The sequence below is a fragment of the Zea mays genome, chromosome 10 (genome assembly GCF_902167145.1).
Source record: "Zea mays cultivar B73 chromosome 10, Zm-B73-REFERENCE-NAM-5.0, whole genome shotgun sequence".
NCBI classification, from domain to species: Eukaryota; Viridiplantae; Streptophyta; class Magnoliopsida; order Poales; family Poaceae; genus Zea; species Zea mays.
Window position 1 is genome coordinate 62,718,548 of NC_050105.1, and position 17,285 is coordinate 62,735,832.

Here is a 17,285-nt window from a genome sequence, read left to right on the forward strand (position 1 = left end):
CCCAACGGACGAGGGTTGCAATCAACCCCTCTCAAGCGGTCCAAAGACCCACTTGAATACCACGGTGTTTTGCTTTGCTTATCTTTATCCCACTTGTGAGGAATCTCCACAAATTGGAGTCTCTCGCCCTTACACTTAAAGTTCACAAAGAAGCACGGAGTAAGGGAGGGAAGCAACACACACAAATCCACAGCAAAATGCGCACACACACGGCCAAGAATCGAGCTCAAAAGACTATCTCAAAGTTCTCACTAGAACGGAGCTCGAATCACTGAGAATGACAAACGAATGCGCAAAGACTGAGTGTGGATGATCAAGAATGCTCTAAGGTTGCTTGGTGTACTCCTCCATGCGCCTAAGGGTTCCTTTTATAGCCCCAAGGCAGCTAGGAGCCGTTGAGAGCAAATCTGGAAGGCCATTCTTGCCTTCAGTCGTTTGGCGCACCGGACAGTCCGGTGCACACCGGACACTGTCCGGTGCCCGATTTCCTTCCTTAAATAGCGAAGCCGACCGTTGCGGATTTGGGAGCCGTTGGCGCACCGGACATGTCCGGTGCACACCGGACAGTCCGGTGCCCCCTTCTGACCGTTGGCTCGGCCACGTGTCGCGCGCGGATTCCGCGGCCGACCGTTGGCCCGGCTGACCGTTGGCTTCACCGGACAGTCCCGGTGAATTTTAGCCGTACGCCGTCAGCGAATTCCCGAGAGCGGCCACTTCACGCCGAGCCAGCCTGGCGCACCGGACACTATCCGGTGCACCACCAGACAGTCCGGTGTGCCAGACAGAGCTGAGTCTTGGCCAGCCAAGCCTTTTTCACCTCTTTTCTTTTCTTCTTCTTTCTGTTTCTAACACTTAGACAAGTATATTAGTACACAAAACCAATGTACTAAGGCTTAGAAACATACCTTTACTCTTGATTTGCACTTTGTTTATCCATGGGCATAGATTCACATTTAAGCACTTGTGTTGGCACTCAATCACCAAAATACTTAGAAATGGCCCAAGGGCACAATCCCTTTCAATCTCCCCCTTTTTGGTGATTTATGCCAACACAACATAAAGCAACTAGAACAAGTGCAATATCACTTCAAATAAAAACTCAAATTTATTTTGATTCAATTTGGCATATATGGATCATCCTTTGCCACCACTTGGTTTGTTTTTGCAAATCAAACTCAAAATCCTATCTCTAAGTCAAATCCACTTGTAGAAACATAAAGAGAGGTTTTCCAAAGAAAATTGATTCAAGATTCCAAAAACTCCCCCTTTTTCCCATAATCAACACTTCTCCCCACAAGAGGCCAAAAACTCCCCCTTTTTCCCATAATCAACACTTTTCCCCACAAGAGGCCAACTTTTGACAAAAGAGACAATGCAAGAGTTTTGACAAACCAAAAGCTCTATTCTACTGTTTTCAAAGTTTCTCAAGTGGTAGCTGATCCATTTATTGCTTTGGCCTTTATTTTCTCCCCCTTTGGCATCAAGCACCAAAACGGGATCAATCTTGGCCCTTTAACCCCATTGCCTCACCAAAATCTTCAATTAAGAGCAAATAGGCAATAAGAGTTTAAAGATGAACTTGGAATAAGTTACCCTCTCATCGGAGTGCAGTGGAAGTCTTTCACGGTCCAAGTCCACCTTTCCCTTTCAAACCTTCTTTGAGACTAAAACAATCAAACTCAAGCAAACGGTTAGTCTCAAAGGGTCAAGTTGTAACACATCTCCCCCTAAATATGTGCATTACTGGCATAAGGACTTGTGAGGTCCGGGGAGTGCTTGTACAACTTGAGCACCATAATAAGCAACACAATGCAGAATGAACATGATTAAAGGCATAAACACATGTATGCTATAAATCAATCCAGGTTCCGCGAATCTAAGACATTTAGCTCACTACGCAACCTGCAAAAGGTCTTCTCATCTAGAGGCTTAGTGAAGATATCGGCTAGCTGGTTCTCGGTGCTAACATGAAACACTTCGATATCTCCCTTTTGCTGGTGGTCTCTCAAAAAGTGATGCCGGATGTCAATGTGCTTTGTGCGGCTGTGTTCAACAGGATTTTCCGCCATGCGGATAGCACTCTCATTGTCACATAGGAGTGGGACTTTGCTCAGATTGTAGCCAAAGTCCCTGAGGGTTTGCCTCATCCAAAGTAGTTGCGCGCAACACTGTCCTGCGGCAACGTACTCGGCCTCAGCGGTGGATAGGGCAACGGAAGTTTGTTTCTTAGAGTTCCATGACACCAGGGACCTTCCTAAGAATTGGCACGTCCCCGATGTACTCTTCCTATCGACCTTACATCCAGCATAGTCGGAATCTGAATATCCAATCAAGTCAAAGGTAGACCCCTTTGGATACCAGAGCCCGAAGCAAGGCGTAGCAACTAAATATCTAAGGATTCGCTTCACTGCTACTAAGTGACACACCTTAGGATCGGATTGAAATCTAGCACACATGCATACGCTAAGCATAATATCCGGTCTACTAGCACATAAGTAAAGCAAAGAACCTATCATTGACCGGTATGCCTTTTGATCAACGGACTTACCACCTTTGTTGGGGTCGGTGTGTCCGTCGGTCCCCATCGGAGTCTTTGCGGGCTTGGCATCCTTCATCCCAAACCGCTTCAGCAAGTCTTGCGTGTACTTCGTTTGAGAGATGAAGGTGCCGTCCTTGAGTTGCTTCACTTGGAACCCAAGGAAGTAGTTCAACTCGCCCATCATTGACATCTCGAATTTCTGCGTCATCACCCTGCTAAACTCTTCACAAGACTTTTTATTAGTAGAACCAAATATTATGTCATCGACATAAATTTGGCACACAAAAAGATCACCATCACAAGTCTTAGTGAAAAGAGTTGGATCGGCTTTCCCAACTTTGAAGGCATTTGCAATTAAAAAGTCTCTAAGGCATTCATACCATGCTCTTGGGGCTTGCTTAAGTCCATAGAGCGCCTTAGAGAGCTTACACACGTGGTCGGGGTACCGTTCATCCTCGAAGCCAGGGGGTTGCTCCACGTACACCTCCTCCTTGATTGGCCCGTTGAGGAAAGCGCTCTTCACATCCATTTGGAACAACCTGAAAGAATGGTGAGCGGCATATGCTAGCAAAATACGAATGGACTCTAGCCTAGCCACAGGAGCAAAAGTCTCCTCAAAGTCCAAACCTGCGACTTGGGCATAACCTTTTGCCACAAGTCGAGCCTTGTTTCTCGTCACCACTCCGTGTTCGTCTTGTTTGTTGCGGAATACCCACTTGGTTCCCACAACGTTTTGCTTGGGACGAGGCACCAGTGTCCAAACTTCATTGCGCTTGAAGTTGTTGAGTTCCTCCTGCATGGCTAACACCCAGTCCGGATCTAGCAAGGCCTCTTCTACCCTGAAAGGCTCAATAGAAGAGACAAAGGAGTAATGCTCACAAAAATTAACTAATCGAGATCGAGTAGTTACTCCCTTGCTAATATCACCCAGAATTTGGTCGACGGGATGATCCCTTTGAATCATCGCTCGAACTTGGGTTGGAGGTGCCGGTTGTGCTTCTTCCTCCATCACATGATCATCTTGTGCTCCCCCTTGATCACACTCCTCTTGATGAACCTGTTCATCGTTTTGAGTTGGGGAATGCACCATTGTTGAGGAAGAAGGTTGATCTTGCTCCAATTGTTCCTGTGGTCGCACATCACCAATCGCCATGGTGCGCATAGCGGCCGTTGGAACGTCTTCTTCATCTACATCATCAAGATCAACAACTTGCTCTCTTGGAGAGCCATTAGTCTCATCAAATACAACGTCGCTAGAGACTTCAACCAAACCCGATGATTTGTTGAAGACTCTATACGCCTTTGTATTTGAGTCATAACCTAACAAAAACCCTTCTACAGCTTTGGGAGCAAACTTAGAATTTCTACCCTTCTTTACTAGAATGTAGCACTTGCTCCCAAATACACGAAAGTAAGATACATTGGGTTTGTTACCGGTTAGTAGCTCATACGAAGTCTTCTTGAGGAGGCGATGAAGGTAGACCCTGTTGATGGCGTGGCAAGCCGTGTTCACGGCTTCCGACCAGAAACACTCGGGGGTCTTGAATTCTCCAAGCATCGTCCTCGCCATATCGATTAGCGTCCTGTTCTTCCTCTCTACCACACCATTTTGCTGTGGTGTGTAGGGAGCGGAGAACTCGTGCTTGATCCCTTCCTCCTCAAGGAACTCCTCCACTTGAAGGTTCTTGAACTCGGACCCGTTATCGCTCCTTATCTTCTTCACCTTGAGCTCAAACTCATTTTGAGCTCTCCTGAGGAAGCGCTTGAGGGTCCCTTGGGTTTCAGACTTATCCTGCAAAAAGAACACCCAAGTGAAGCGGGAAAAGTCATCAACGATAACTAGACCATACTTACTTCCTCCTATGCTCAGATAGGTGACGGGTCCGAAGAGGTCCATATGTAGCAGCTCCAGGGGACTTGATGTTGTCATCACATTTTTGGTGTGATGAGAGCCTCCCACCTGTTTCCCTGCTTGACAAGCTGCACAAGGTCTATCTTTTTCGAAATTAACATTGGTTAGACCTATCACGTGTTCTCCCTTTAGAAGCTTGTGGAGGTTCTTCATCCCCACATGTGCTAAGCGGCGATGCCACAGCCAGCCCATGCAAGTCTTAGCCATTAAGCATGCATCTAGACCGGCCTCTTCTTTTGCAAAAATCAACTAAGTAAAGCTTGCCGTCTAGAATACCCTTAAAAGCTAGTGAACCATCACATCTTCTAAAGACAGACACATCTACATTTGTAAACAAACAGTTATATCCCATATTGCATAATTGACTAACAGATAGCAAATTATATCCAAGAGACTCTACTAAAAACACATTAGAGATAGAGTGCTCATTTGAGATTGCAATTTTACCTAACCCTTTTACCTTGCCTTGATTCCCATCACCGAATATTATTGAATCTTGGGAATCTTTATTCTTGACGTAGGAGGTGAACATCTTCTCCCCCGTCATATGGTTTGTGCATCCGCTGTCAATAATCTAGCTTGAACCCCCGGATGCATAAACCTGCAAGGCAAATTTAGGCTTGGGTCTTAGGTACCCAACTCATGTTGGGTCCTACAAGGTTAGTGCAAATATCCTTAGGGACCCAAATGCAAGTTTTGTCTCCCTTGCATTTTGCCCCTAACTTCCTAGCAACTATTTTCCTATCCTTTCTACCAATAGCAAAGGAAGCATTTAAAGCACGATAAATTGTAGAAGGTTCATTCATTACTTTCCTAGGAGCATGAATAATATTCTTTCTAGGCACTTGACGAATAGCATTTCTCCTAGACATATTTCTACCATGCATATAGGAAGAACTAGAAGCAAACATGGCATGAGTATCAAAATCATCATAAGCATTATAACTCCTATAAGCATTTCTAGTTTGTCTCCTATCATGGTACATAAAAGCATGGTTCTTTTTAGCACTACTAGCCATAGGAGTCTTTCCTTTCTCCTTGGCGGAGATAGGAGCCTTATGGCTTGTCAAGTCCTTGGCTTCCCTCTTGTAGCCAAGTCCATCCTTAATTGAGGGGTGTCTACCAATTGTGTAGGCATCCCTTGCAAATTTTAGCTTATCAAAATTACTCTTGCTAGTCTTAAGTTGAGCATTAAGACTAGCCAATTCATCATTAAGTTTGGAAATTGAAACTAGGTGTTCACTGCAAGCATCAATGTCAAAATCTTTACACCTATTACAAGTTTCAACAATTTCTACACAAGATGTTGATTTACTAGCTATTTCTAACTTAGCATTTAAATCATCATTAAAACTTTTTAACTTAGCAATAGTTTCATGACAAGAAGATAATTCACTAGAGAGCATTTCATTCCTTTTAATTTCTAGAGCAAGAGAATTTTGTGCACTAACAAATTTATCATGCTCCTCATATAAAAGATCCTCTTGTTTTTCTAGTAATCTATTCTTGTCATTCAAAGCATCAATCAACTCATTAATCTTATTAATTTTAGATCTATCTAATCCCTTAAATAAGCATGAGTAATCTATCTCATCATCATCACTAGACTCATCCTCACTTGAAGAAGCATAAGTACTAGCATCATGAGTGCTTACTTTCTTCTCCCTTGCCATGAGGCAAGTGTGACGCTCGTTAGGGAAGAGGGATGACTTGTTGAAGGCGGTGGCGGCGAGTCCTTCATTGTCGGAGTCGGAGGAGGAGCAATCCGAATCCCACTCCTTTCCGATATGTGCCTCGCCCTTGGCCTTCTTGTAATGCTTCTTCTTCTCCCTTTTGTTCCCCTTTTCCTGGTCACTTTCATTATCGGGACAGTTAGCAATGAAATGACCAATCTTACCACATTTGAAGCACGAGCGCTTCTCCTTTGTCTTGGTCTTGCTTGGCTGTCCCTTGCGACCTTTAAGCGCCATCTTGAAGCGCTTAATGATGAGGGCCATCTCCTCATTGTTTAGCCCGGCCGCCTCAACTTGCGCCACCTTGCTCGGTAGCGCCTCCTTGCTCCTCGTTGCCTTGAGAGCAATGGGTTGAGGCTCATGAATAGGACCGTTCAACGCGTCGTCCACATATCTTGCCTCCTTGATCATCATTCGCCCGCTTACGAACTTCCCAAGAACTTCTTCGGGCGACATCTTGGTGTACCTAGGATTTTCACGAATATTGTTCACCAAATGAGGATCAAGAACAGTAAAGGACCTTAGCATTAGGTGGACGACGTCGTGATCCGTCCATCGCGTGCTTCCGTAGCTCCTTATTTTGTTGATAAGAGTCTTGAGCCGGTTGTATGTTTGAGTTGGCTCCTCGCCCCTTATCATTGCGAACCGTCCAAGCTCGCCCTCCATCAACTCCATCTTGGTGAGCAAGGTGACATCATTCCCCTCATGAGAGATCTTGAGGGTGTCCCAGATCTGCTTGGCATTGTCCAAGCCGCTCACCTTATGGTACTCGTCCCTGCACAAAGAGGCTAGCAACACAGTAGTAGCTTGTGCATTTTTATGTATCTGTTCATTAATAAACATGGGACTATCCGTACTATCAAAGTGCATTCCACTTTCTACAATCTCCCATATGCTAGGATGGAGAGAGAACAAGTGACTACGCATTTTGTGACTCCAAAATCCGTAGTCCTCTCCATCAAAATGAGGAGGTTTACCAAGTGGAATAGATAATAAATGAGTATTAGTACTTTGAGGAATGCGAGAGTAATCAAAAGAAAAGTTCGAATTGACCGGTTTCTTTCTCTCGTATTCGTTGTGGTCGTCGTCCTTTTGGGAGGAAGTAGACTCATCGCTGTCGTAGTAGACGATCTCCTTGATGCGTCTTGTCTTCTTCTTCTTCCCATCTTTGTGTCTGTGGCCCGAGCCCGAGTCGTTGGACTTGTCATCCCTTGGCTCGTTGACGAAGGACTCCTTCTCCTTGTCGTTGATCACGATTCCCTTCCCTTTAGGATCCATCTCTTCGGGCGGTTAGTCCCTTTGTGAAGAGAACGGCTTTGATACCAATTGAGAGCACCTAGAGGGGGGGGGGTGAATAGGTGATCCTGTGAAACTTGAAAACTTAAGTCACAAAACTTGGTTAATCGTTAGCACAATAATTGCCAAGTGGCTAGATAGGAATCCTCAACAAAATACAATAACCAACAAAGATCAATCACAGAGATGACACGGTGGTTATCCCGTGGTTCGGCCAAGACCAACGTTTGCCTACTCCACGTTGTGGCGTCCCAACGGACGAGGGTTGCAATCAACCCCTCTCAAGCGGTCCAAAGACCCACTTGAATACCACGGTGTTTTGCTTTGCTTATCTTTATCCCACTTGCGAGGAATCTCCACAAATTGGAGTCTCTCGCCCTTACACTTAAAGTTCACAAAGAAGCACGGAGTAAGGGAGGGAAGCAACACACACAAATCCACAGCAAAATGCGCACACACACGGCCAAGAATCGAGCTCAAAAGACTATCTCAAAGTTCTCACTAGAACGGAGCTCGAATCACTGAGAATGACAAACGAATGCGCAAAGACTGAGTGTGGATGATCAAGAATGCTCTAAGGTTGCTTGGTGTACTCCTCCATGCGCCTAGGGGTTCCTTTTATAGCCCCAAGGCAGCTAGGAGCCGTTGAGAGCAAATCTGGAAGGCCATTCTTGCCTTCAGTCGTTTGGCGCACCGGACAGTCCGGTGCACACCGGACACTGTCCGGTGCCCGATTTCCTTCCTTAAATAGCGAAGCCGACCGTTGCAGATTTGGGAGCCGTTGGCGCACCGGACATGTCCGGTGCCCCCTTCCGACCGTTGGCTCGGCCACGTGTCGCGCGCGGATTCCGCGGCCGACCGTTGGCCCGGCTGACCGTTGGCTTCACCGGACAGTCCGGTGCACACCGGACAGTCTGGTGAATTTTAGCCGTACGCCGTCGGCGAATTCCCGAGAGCGGCCACTTCACGCCGAGCCAGCCTGGCGCACCGGACACTATCCGGTGCACCACCGGACAGTCCGGTGTGCCAGACAGAGCTGAGTCTTGGCTGTACACAGCCAAGCCTTTTTCACCTCTTTTCTTTTCTTCTTCTTTCTGTTTCTAACACTTAGACAAGTATATTAGTACACAAACCCAATGTACTAAGGCTTAGAAACATACCTTTACTCTTGATTTGCACTTTGTTTATCCATGGGCATAGATTCACATTTAAGCACTTGTGTTGGCACTCAATCACCAAAATACTTAGAAATGGCCCAAGGGCACATTTCCCTTTCACTTTTCCTTTTAAGTCGGTTTTGTCCTTCATCATCGTCCTTGCGCTGAGCCGAAGCTTCTTCAGCCACAGCTTCAGAGTTGGTCTAACCTTCTTCTAGATTACGCTTTTTCATACCATGCACGCTTTCGTCTTGAACCCAAAGCTTCCTGTGACAGTATATTATACTGGAAAACATGTTAGTTGTGTTTTTAAGGACCTTCGAAAGATGAAGGCCCCCAACACATCCCAAACTTCTTAAGAATGTCTTGAATGTATTTTGTTTGGCTGATGAAGGTGCCATCTTGGAGTTGCTTGATTTGAAATCCAAGGAAATACTTCAACTCCCCCATCATTGACATCTCGAATTTTTGAATCATGATCCTACTAAACTCTTCACAAGTTGACTTGTTAGTAGACCCAAATATAATATCATCAACATAATTTTGGCATACAAACAAGTCTTTTGCAACAGTTTTAGTAAAGAGAGTGGGATCGGCTTTACCGATTTTGAAGCCATTAGTCATAAGCAAATCTTGCAGGCATTCATACCATGCTCTTGGGGCTTGCCTGAGCCCATAAAGCGCCTTTGAGAGCTTATACACATGGTTAGGGTACTCACTATCTTCAAAGCCGGGAGGTTGTTCAACATAGACCTCTTCCTTGATTGGTCCATTGAGGAAGGCACTTTTCACATGCATTTGATAGAGCTTAAAGCCATGGTAAGTAGCATATGCAAGTAATATACGAATTGATTCAAGCCTAGCTACGGGTGCATAAGTTTCATCGAAATCCAAACCTTCAACTTGTGAATAACCTTTGGCCACAAGTCGGGCTTTGTTTCTTGTCACCACACCGTGCTCATCTTGCTTGTTGTGGAATACCCACTTGGTACCTACAACATTTTGATTAGGTTGTGGAACTAAATGCCATACCTCATTCCTCATGAAGTTGTTGAGCTCCTCTTGCATTGCCAGCACCCAATCCGGATCTCTTAGTGCATCCTCCACCCTGTATGGCTCAATAGAGGATACAAAGGAGTAATGTTCATAGAAATGAGCAACTCGAGATCTAGTGGTTACCCCCTTATGAATATCACCAAGAATGGAATTGACGGGGTGATCTCGTTGAATTGCTTGGTGGACTCTTGGGTGTGGCGGTCTTTGACCCTGAACTTCTTGATCATCTTCCTTATCTTGATAATCTTTATCTCCCCCTTGATCCATGTCCTCCTCTTGAGGTGGCTCATCCTCTTGATTATCATCCTCACCATCTTGAGCTTGTTCCTCAGCTTAGGTAGGTGGAGATGCTTGGTTGGAAGATGACGGTTGATCTTGTGCTTGTGTGGGCTCTTCGGATTCCTTAGGACACACATCCCCAATGGACATGTTCCTTAGCGCGACGCATGGAGCCTCTTCATCATCTAGCTCATCAAGATCAACTTGCTCTACTTGGGAGCCATTAGTCTCATCAAACACAATGTCACAAGAAACCTCAACCAATCCAGTGGATTTGTTGAAGACTCTATATGCTCTTGTGTTTGAGTCATAACCAAGTAAAAAGCCTTCTATAGCCTTAGGAGCAAATTTAGATTTTCTACCTCTTTTAATAAGAATAAAACATTTGCTTCCAAAGACTCTAAAATATGAAACATTGGGCTTTTTACCAGTGAGGAGTTCATATGATCTCTTCTTGAGGATTAAGTGAAGATATAATCGGTTGATGGAGTAGCAGGCGATGTTAATCGCCTCGGCCCAGAACCGGTCCAGAGTCTTGTACTCATCAAGCATGGTTCTTGCCATATCTAGTAGAGTTCGATTCTTCCTCTCTACTACACCATTTTGTTTGAGGTGTGTAGAGAAAGGTGAACTCATGCTTGATGCCCTCTTCCTCAAGAAAACCTTCAATTTGTGAATTCTTGAACTCCGTCCCATTATCGCTTCTTATCTTTTTGATCCTCAATCCAAACTCATTTTGAGCTCGTCTCAAGAATCCTTTTAAGGTGTTTTGGGTTTGTGATTTTTCCTGCAAAAAGAATACCCAAGTGAAGCGAGAATAATCATCCACAATAACTAGACAGTACTTACTCCCGCCGATGCTTATATAAGCGATCGGGCCGAATAGATCCTTGTGGAGCAACTCTAGTGGCATGTCCGTTGTCATAATGTTCTTGTGTGGATGATGAGTGTCAACTTGCTTTCCTGCTTAGCATGTGTTACAGATTCTGTCTTTCTCAAAATGAACATGGGTTAGTCCCAAAATGTGCTCTCCCTTTAGAAGTTTGTGAAGATTATTCATTCCAACATGGGCAAGTCAGCGATGCCAGAGCCAACCCATATTAGTCTTAGCAATTAAGCAAGTGTCAAGTTCAGCTTGGTTATCATTAAAATTAACTAAATATAGCTGACCCTCTAACACTCCTTTAAATGCTACTGAATTATCACTCATTATAAAGACAGTAACACCTACATCTTTAAATAGACAGTTGTAGCCCATTTTACATAATTGAGAAACAGAAAGCAATTTGTAATCTAAAGAATCTACAAGAAAAACATTGGAAATAGAATGGTCAGGTGATATAGCAATTTTACCCAAACCTTTGACCAAATCTTGATTTCCATCCCTGAATGTGATAGCTTGTTGGGGATCTTCATTCTTCTCATAGGAGGAGAACATTCTTTTCTCCCCTGTCATGTGGTTTGTGCACCCGCTATTGATTATCCAACTTGAACCACCGGATGCATAAACATACAAAACAATTTTAGGCCTTGTTCTTAGGTACCCAAACAGTCTTGGGTCCTTTGATGTTAGAAACAAGCACCTTGATTACCTAAACACAAGTTTTGGAGCTCTTGTGTTTGCCCCCAACATATTTGGCAACTACTTTGCCTGATTTGTTAGTTAAAACATATGAAGCATCAAAAGTCTTAAAAGAAACATTATGCTCATTTGATGCAACAATAATTTTCTTTCTAGGCAATTTAACATGAGTGGTATGCCTAGAGCTAGAAGCCTCATTTTTATACATAAATGCATGGTGAGAAATATTATGAGGTTTTCTAGCATGAATCTTCCTAATTTTGTGTTCGGGATAGTTTGCAGGGTATAAAATATAGCCTTCATTATCCTGAACCATGGGAGCCTTGCCCTTAACAAAATTAGACAATCTTTTAGGGGCATTAAGTTTGACATTGCTCCCCTGTTGGAAACCAATGCCATCCTTGATGCCAGGGTGTCTCCCATTATAAAGCATGCTTCTAGCAAATTTAAACTTTTCATTTTCAAGTTCATGCTTGACAATTTTAGCATCTAATTTAGCTATATGATCATTTTGTTTCTTAATCATGGCAAGGTGATCATCTATAGCTTCAACATCAATATCTCTACATCTAGTACAAATAGATACATGCTCAATAGTAGATGTAGATGGTTTGCAAGCATTTAGTTCTTCTATATTAGCATTTAATCTAGCATTCTCATCTTTAAGACAGGAAATAAAATCATTGCAACCATTCAATTTTTCAATCTCAGAAACTAAACTGGCATTTTCATTTCTAAGACTAGAAATTGAATCATGATAAATGCTAAGCTCCTTAGATAAATTTTCACATTTCTCTACTTCCTGAGCATAAGCATTTTTCAATTTAACAAATTTTTTGTTCTCTCTAATTAGGACGTTCTCTTGGCTATCCAAGAGTTCATCCTTCTCATTAATGGCCTCTATTTAATTCATTTAATTTTTTCTTTTGGTCCATGCTAAGGTTGGCAAAGAGAGACATTAAATTATCTTCACTATCACTAGAGCTACCCTCATCACTAGATGTTGTATATTTAGGGTGGCTCTAGATTGTACCTTCTTCTTTTTGCCGTCCTTAGCCATGAGGCACTTGTGGTCGACGTTGGGGAAGAGGAGGCCCTTGTTGACGGCGATGTTGGTGGCGTCCTCGTCGGAGGAGGAGTCGGTGGAGCTCTCATCGGAGTCCCATTCCCGACATATGTGGGCATCGCTGCCCTTCTTCTTGTAGTATCTCTTCTTCTCCTTCTTCCCCTTCTTATCGTCGTTCCTGTCACTTCCACTAGAAATAGGACATTTAGTTATGAAGTGACCAGGCTTACCACACCGGTAGCATACCTTCTTGGAGCGAGACTTGTAATCTTCCCCCCTCCTTTGTTTGAGGATTTGGTAGAAGCTCTTGATGATGAGCGCCATCTCCTTGTTGTCAAGCTTGGAGGCGTCGATTGGAAGCCTACTTGGTGTAGACTCCTTCTTTTCTTCCGTCGTTTTGAATGCGATGGGTTGTACCTCGGGTGTTGAGGTGGTGCCTTGCTCTAAGTTGACAATATGTTTGGAGTCTTTGATCATAAGTTCAAAGCTCACAAATTTGCCAATAACCTCCTCGGGAGACATCTGTTTATATCTAGGGTCTCCATGGATTAGTTGCACTTGAGTGGGATTACGAAAAACAAGTGATCTAAGAATAACCTTGATCATCTCATGGTCATCCCACTTGGTGCTCCCGAGGTTACGCACTTGGTTGACCATCGTCTTTAGCCGGTTGTACATTGCTTGAGGCTGTTCTCCTTTGTTGAGGACGAATCGACCGAGTTCTCCCTCGATCGTTTCGCGCTTGGTGATCTTCGTCACTTTGTTCCCTTCGTGCGCGGTCTTGAGGACGTTCCAAATTTCCTTGGCGGTCTTTAATCCTTGCACCTTGTTATACTCCTCTCGACACAAGGAGGCAAGGAGTATAGACGTGGCTTGGGAGTTAAAGTGCCTAATTTGGGCGGCCTCGTCCGAGTCATAGTCTTTATCCCCTACCTTAGGTACCTACGCTCCATACTCAACAATATCCCAAATACTTTCGTAGAGTGAGGTTAGATGATGCCTCATTTTATCACTCCACATACATTAATCTTCACCATCAAAATATGGTGGTTTGCCTAGGGGAACGGAAAGTAATGGAGCGCGCTTAGAAATAAGAGGATAGCGAAGGGGCATCTTACTATACTTCTTGCGCTCATGGCATTTAGAAGCGACGGATGACTCGGAGCTTGATGTGGAAGGCGACAAAGAGTCGGTCTCGTAGTAGACCACTTTCTTCATCTTCTTCTTCTTGTCACCTTTCCGATGCGACTTGATGGAGGAAGAGGATTCCTCCTTATGTTTGTTGCCGGGCTCCCTTGAGAGAGTCCTCTCCGAGCTTGCAGACTTGTCGCCGGTCATAATCTCCCTCTTAGCGTGATCTCCCGACATCACTTCGAGTTGTTAGACTTTAATGAAGCACTGGCCTCTGATACCAATTGAAAGCCGCCTAGAGGGGGGTGAATAGGCGAAACCTGAAATTTATAACTTTAAACACACACTACAAGCCGAGGGTTAGCGTTAGAATAAATTCAAGTCGGAAAGAGAGGGAAAACAAATCAACCAAGAAATGAGGCGAGTGAACACGGTGATTTGTTTTACCGAGGTTTGGTTCCAAAGAACCTAGTCCCTGTTGAGGAGGTCACAAAGACCGGGTCTATTTCAACCCTTTCCCTCTCTCGAACGTTCACTTAGACCGAGTGAGCCTTCTTCCTTAATCTCACGGGTCACTAAGACCCCGCAAGGACCACCACACACTTGGTGTCTCTTGCCTCGCTTACAAAGCACTTGGGAATAAGAGAAAGAAAATAAGAAAGGCAATCCAAGAAGCAAGAGCTCAAAAGAGCACAAAATCTCTCTCTCACAAGTCACTAAGTGTTTGAGATGAATTTAGGACTTGGAGAGGCTTTGATCTTTTGAATTGTGTCTAGGAGTGAATGCTAGAGCTCTTGTATTGAATGTGATCTTAAGAAATCTTGGATGCTTGAAGTTGTGGTGGTTGGGGTGTATTTATAGCCCCAAACCACCAAGGTAGCCATGGGGGAGGCTGCTGGCGATGGACGCACCAGACAGTCCGGTGCGCCACTAGACATACACTATTTAGTGTTCGGTGCGCCGCCACTTCACCCAACCGTTAGGGTTCTGGAGCAGTTGAACGTTGGCGCCTTTGTCTTCTTGTGGCACCGGATAGTCCGGTGCCCCTCTCACTCGCTGCTCTGACTTCTGCTGTGTATTGTGCTCCACTGTTCATGCGGTCAGAGTCGACCATTGTGAGCAGGTAGTCGTTGCTCCACTGTCACACCAGACAGTCCGGTGAATTATAGCGAAGCGCGCCTGCGTTTTCCCGAGAGTGGCTGGTTGACCCTTGTACGGTCCTGGTGCACCGAACAATGTCCGGTGTCACACCGGACAGTCCGGTGCGTCAGTCCACAACACACTCAAGTTCCTTTTGCTCCTTTTGAATTGGGTCCCTAACTTGAATATTTTATTGGTTTGTGTTGAACCTTATGCATATGTAATACATGTATTCTAGACAAACTAGTTAGTCCATGTGTTTGTGTTGACGATCAACCACCAAAATTAATTATAGGAAAAGGTTAACCCTATTTCCCTTTCACTTACATAGATGAACAACGAGAGCAAATGCAACATATCGTAGCGGGTATACAAAAAGATTATAAAAGGCTAGTGTTTACGTTTGATAAATCTACCATTGCAAATTTTCCTTCGCAAGAGGTTGAGTTGGGGGAAAACACACGTGATTCATCGGCCACAGGTTGTCACTACTAGTGACAACCCCTTTATGGGATGCTGATAGACACGTAGCCTGGACAACCATAGCCTCCTACGCACATTGGCGATAAATTCGCTAATCTGCGCATGTCTGAACCGTTCGCACGTGAGCGCGGACCGTCCAGGCCAGCGGCGGCCGGTCCCGTTTTTAGAAATGAATTACCGAAGCCTACACCTAAGCCGCCACGTACTGTGCAAACCCTAGATAACCCATTCGGACCATCCGTGTATGGCGTTGGACAGTTCGAATATAAGGCCGAACGGTCCGGCCACATGGCCGGACAGTCCACTCACGTTGCCGGACGGTCCGACATAGAGTTTTTTGAGGAGGATGGCTATCCAACCCCGCATCCGTCCCAGCTAAACTTCCCATCACACCATACGACACACCAACACCATAATATAACATACCAAACCCATGAGGGTGAGTACTTTCCAGCCCGTAGAAGGCCAGAAAGGAATGGCCAGTCCTATGAGCCTAATAGGGCAAGTATTAACGTGCCACAAAACCCAAACCAATGGGGAGGAAGACCACATACTAATATCCAAACAATCTCACCCATGTTTGACCAGATAGTCGGTGGAATAGCGAGGGCGTTCTGAGATAAGCTCGGAGTAAGCATGGTCCCTAGGGGGCAGTCATATCGGAGGCCTTATGACAGCTGATTTGACCACCACTCATACCACAGGGTACCAGGATACCCGAATTTGCAAAATTTTTGGGTGACCAAGGAAAGAGCACACATGAACACATAGGTCAGTTTTTAGCGCAATTAGGAGAATTGGCCGACACAGAGGCGTTTCGTGTGCGTTTATTTTTATTATCTTTAACAGGAACCGCCTTCGCAAGGTATGCCACATTACCTCCTAATTCTATTTTGTCATAGGGGGATTTAGAATAAAAAATTCAATGATCACTTCTTTTCCAATAACTATGAGTTAGACCTAGTGGCCCTGCGACAAGGAAAAGACGAATCGGTTAATGAATACATCCGGAGGTTCTGGGATACAAGAAACGATGCTTTCAAATTCATTTGGCAGAAAAACAGCTAGCGGGATTAGCCTTTAATGGATTGTGGTATTATTTAAAGGAAAGACTAGAAGGTATCCAGTTTTTCATGCTAGCACAATTACATCAGAGATCTTTGGCTTGTGAAAGCCGAAGCAAAGAAACTGCTAAAACGACCCGTCACAACTTTTATATAGTAGAATGTGACCAGAGTAGCACGGACGATGAATCAAAAGAAGTATACGCGGCTGAAATGGTTTGGCCAAAGCAGTCTAAATCTTCGGCTTGTTCCTCCTTACAGCCAGTTCAAAAGAAACGGTAAGAGGAGGTTAAGTTTATATTTAATGTTGGTAAATATGACAAAATATTTGACGAATTACTCAAAAATGGCAACATTAAAATAAATCATATTGTTCCATCCGCCGACGAACTAAAATGTCGTGCATACTGCAAGTGGCACAACTCGTTTTCTCATGCCACTAATAATTGTAATGTATTTCGACGACAAATCCAATCGGCCATTAACGAGGGACGATTGAAATTTCAGGAAATGCAAGTGGATACGGAGCCCTTCCCAGTGAATGTGATCGACTTCAAGGGCAAAAAGGTCCTAATTCGGCCCGGCATGGCCGATAAGGGCAAAGGCAAGGAAGTAATCATCGACGATGTGTGAAAGGCCAATGAGAATAATAAAATCTCTTGTAGGAAAGTGGTGGTGGAAAAGATTCCTAATGGAGGGGAGACTTTGAAAGTTACCATCACCACCTCCAACGCTGGGGGACAGGCGTAAGCAAGGAACCAGGCGACTGCACCTATTTTGCGCATCGCGGATGATCCGACGCATAGACGCGGACGGTTTGGGACATCGTCGGACAGTCCGAACCATT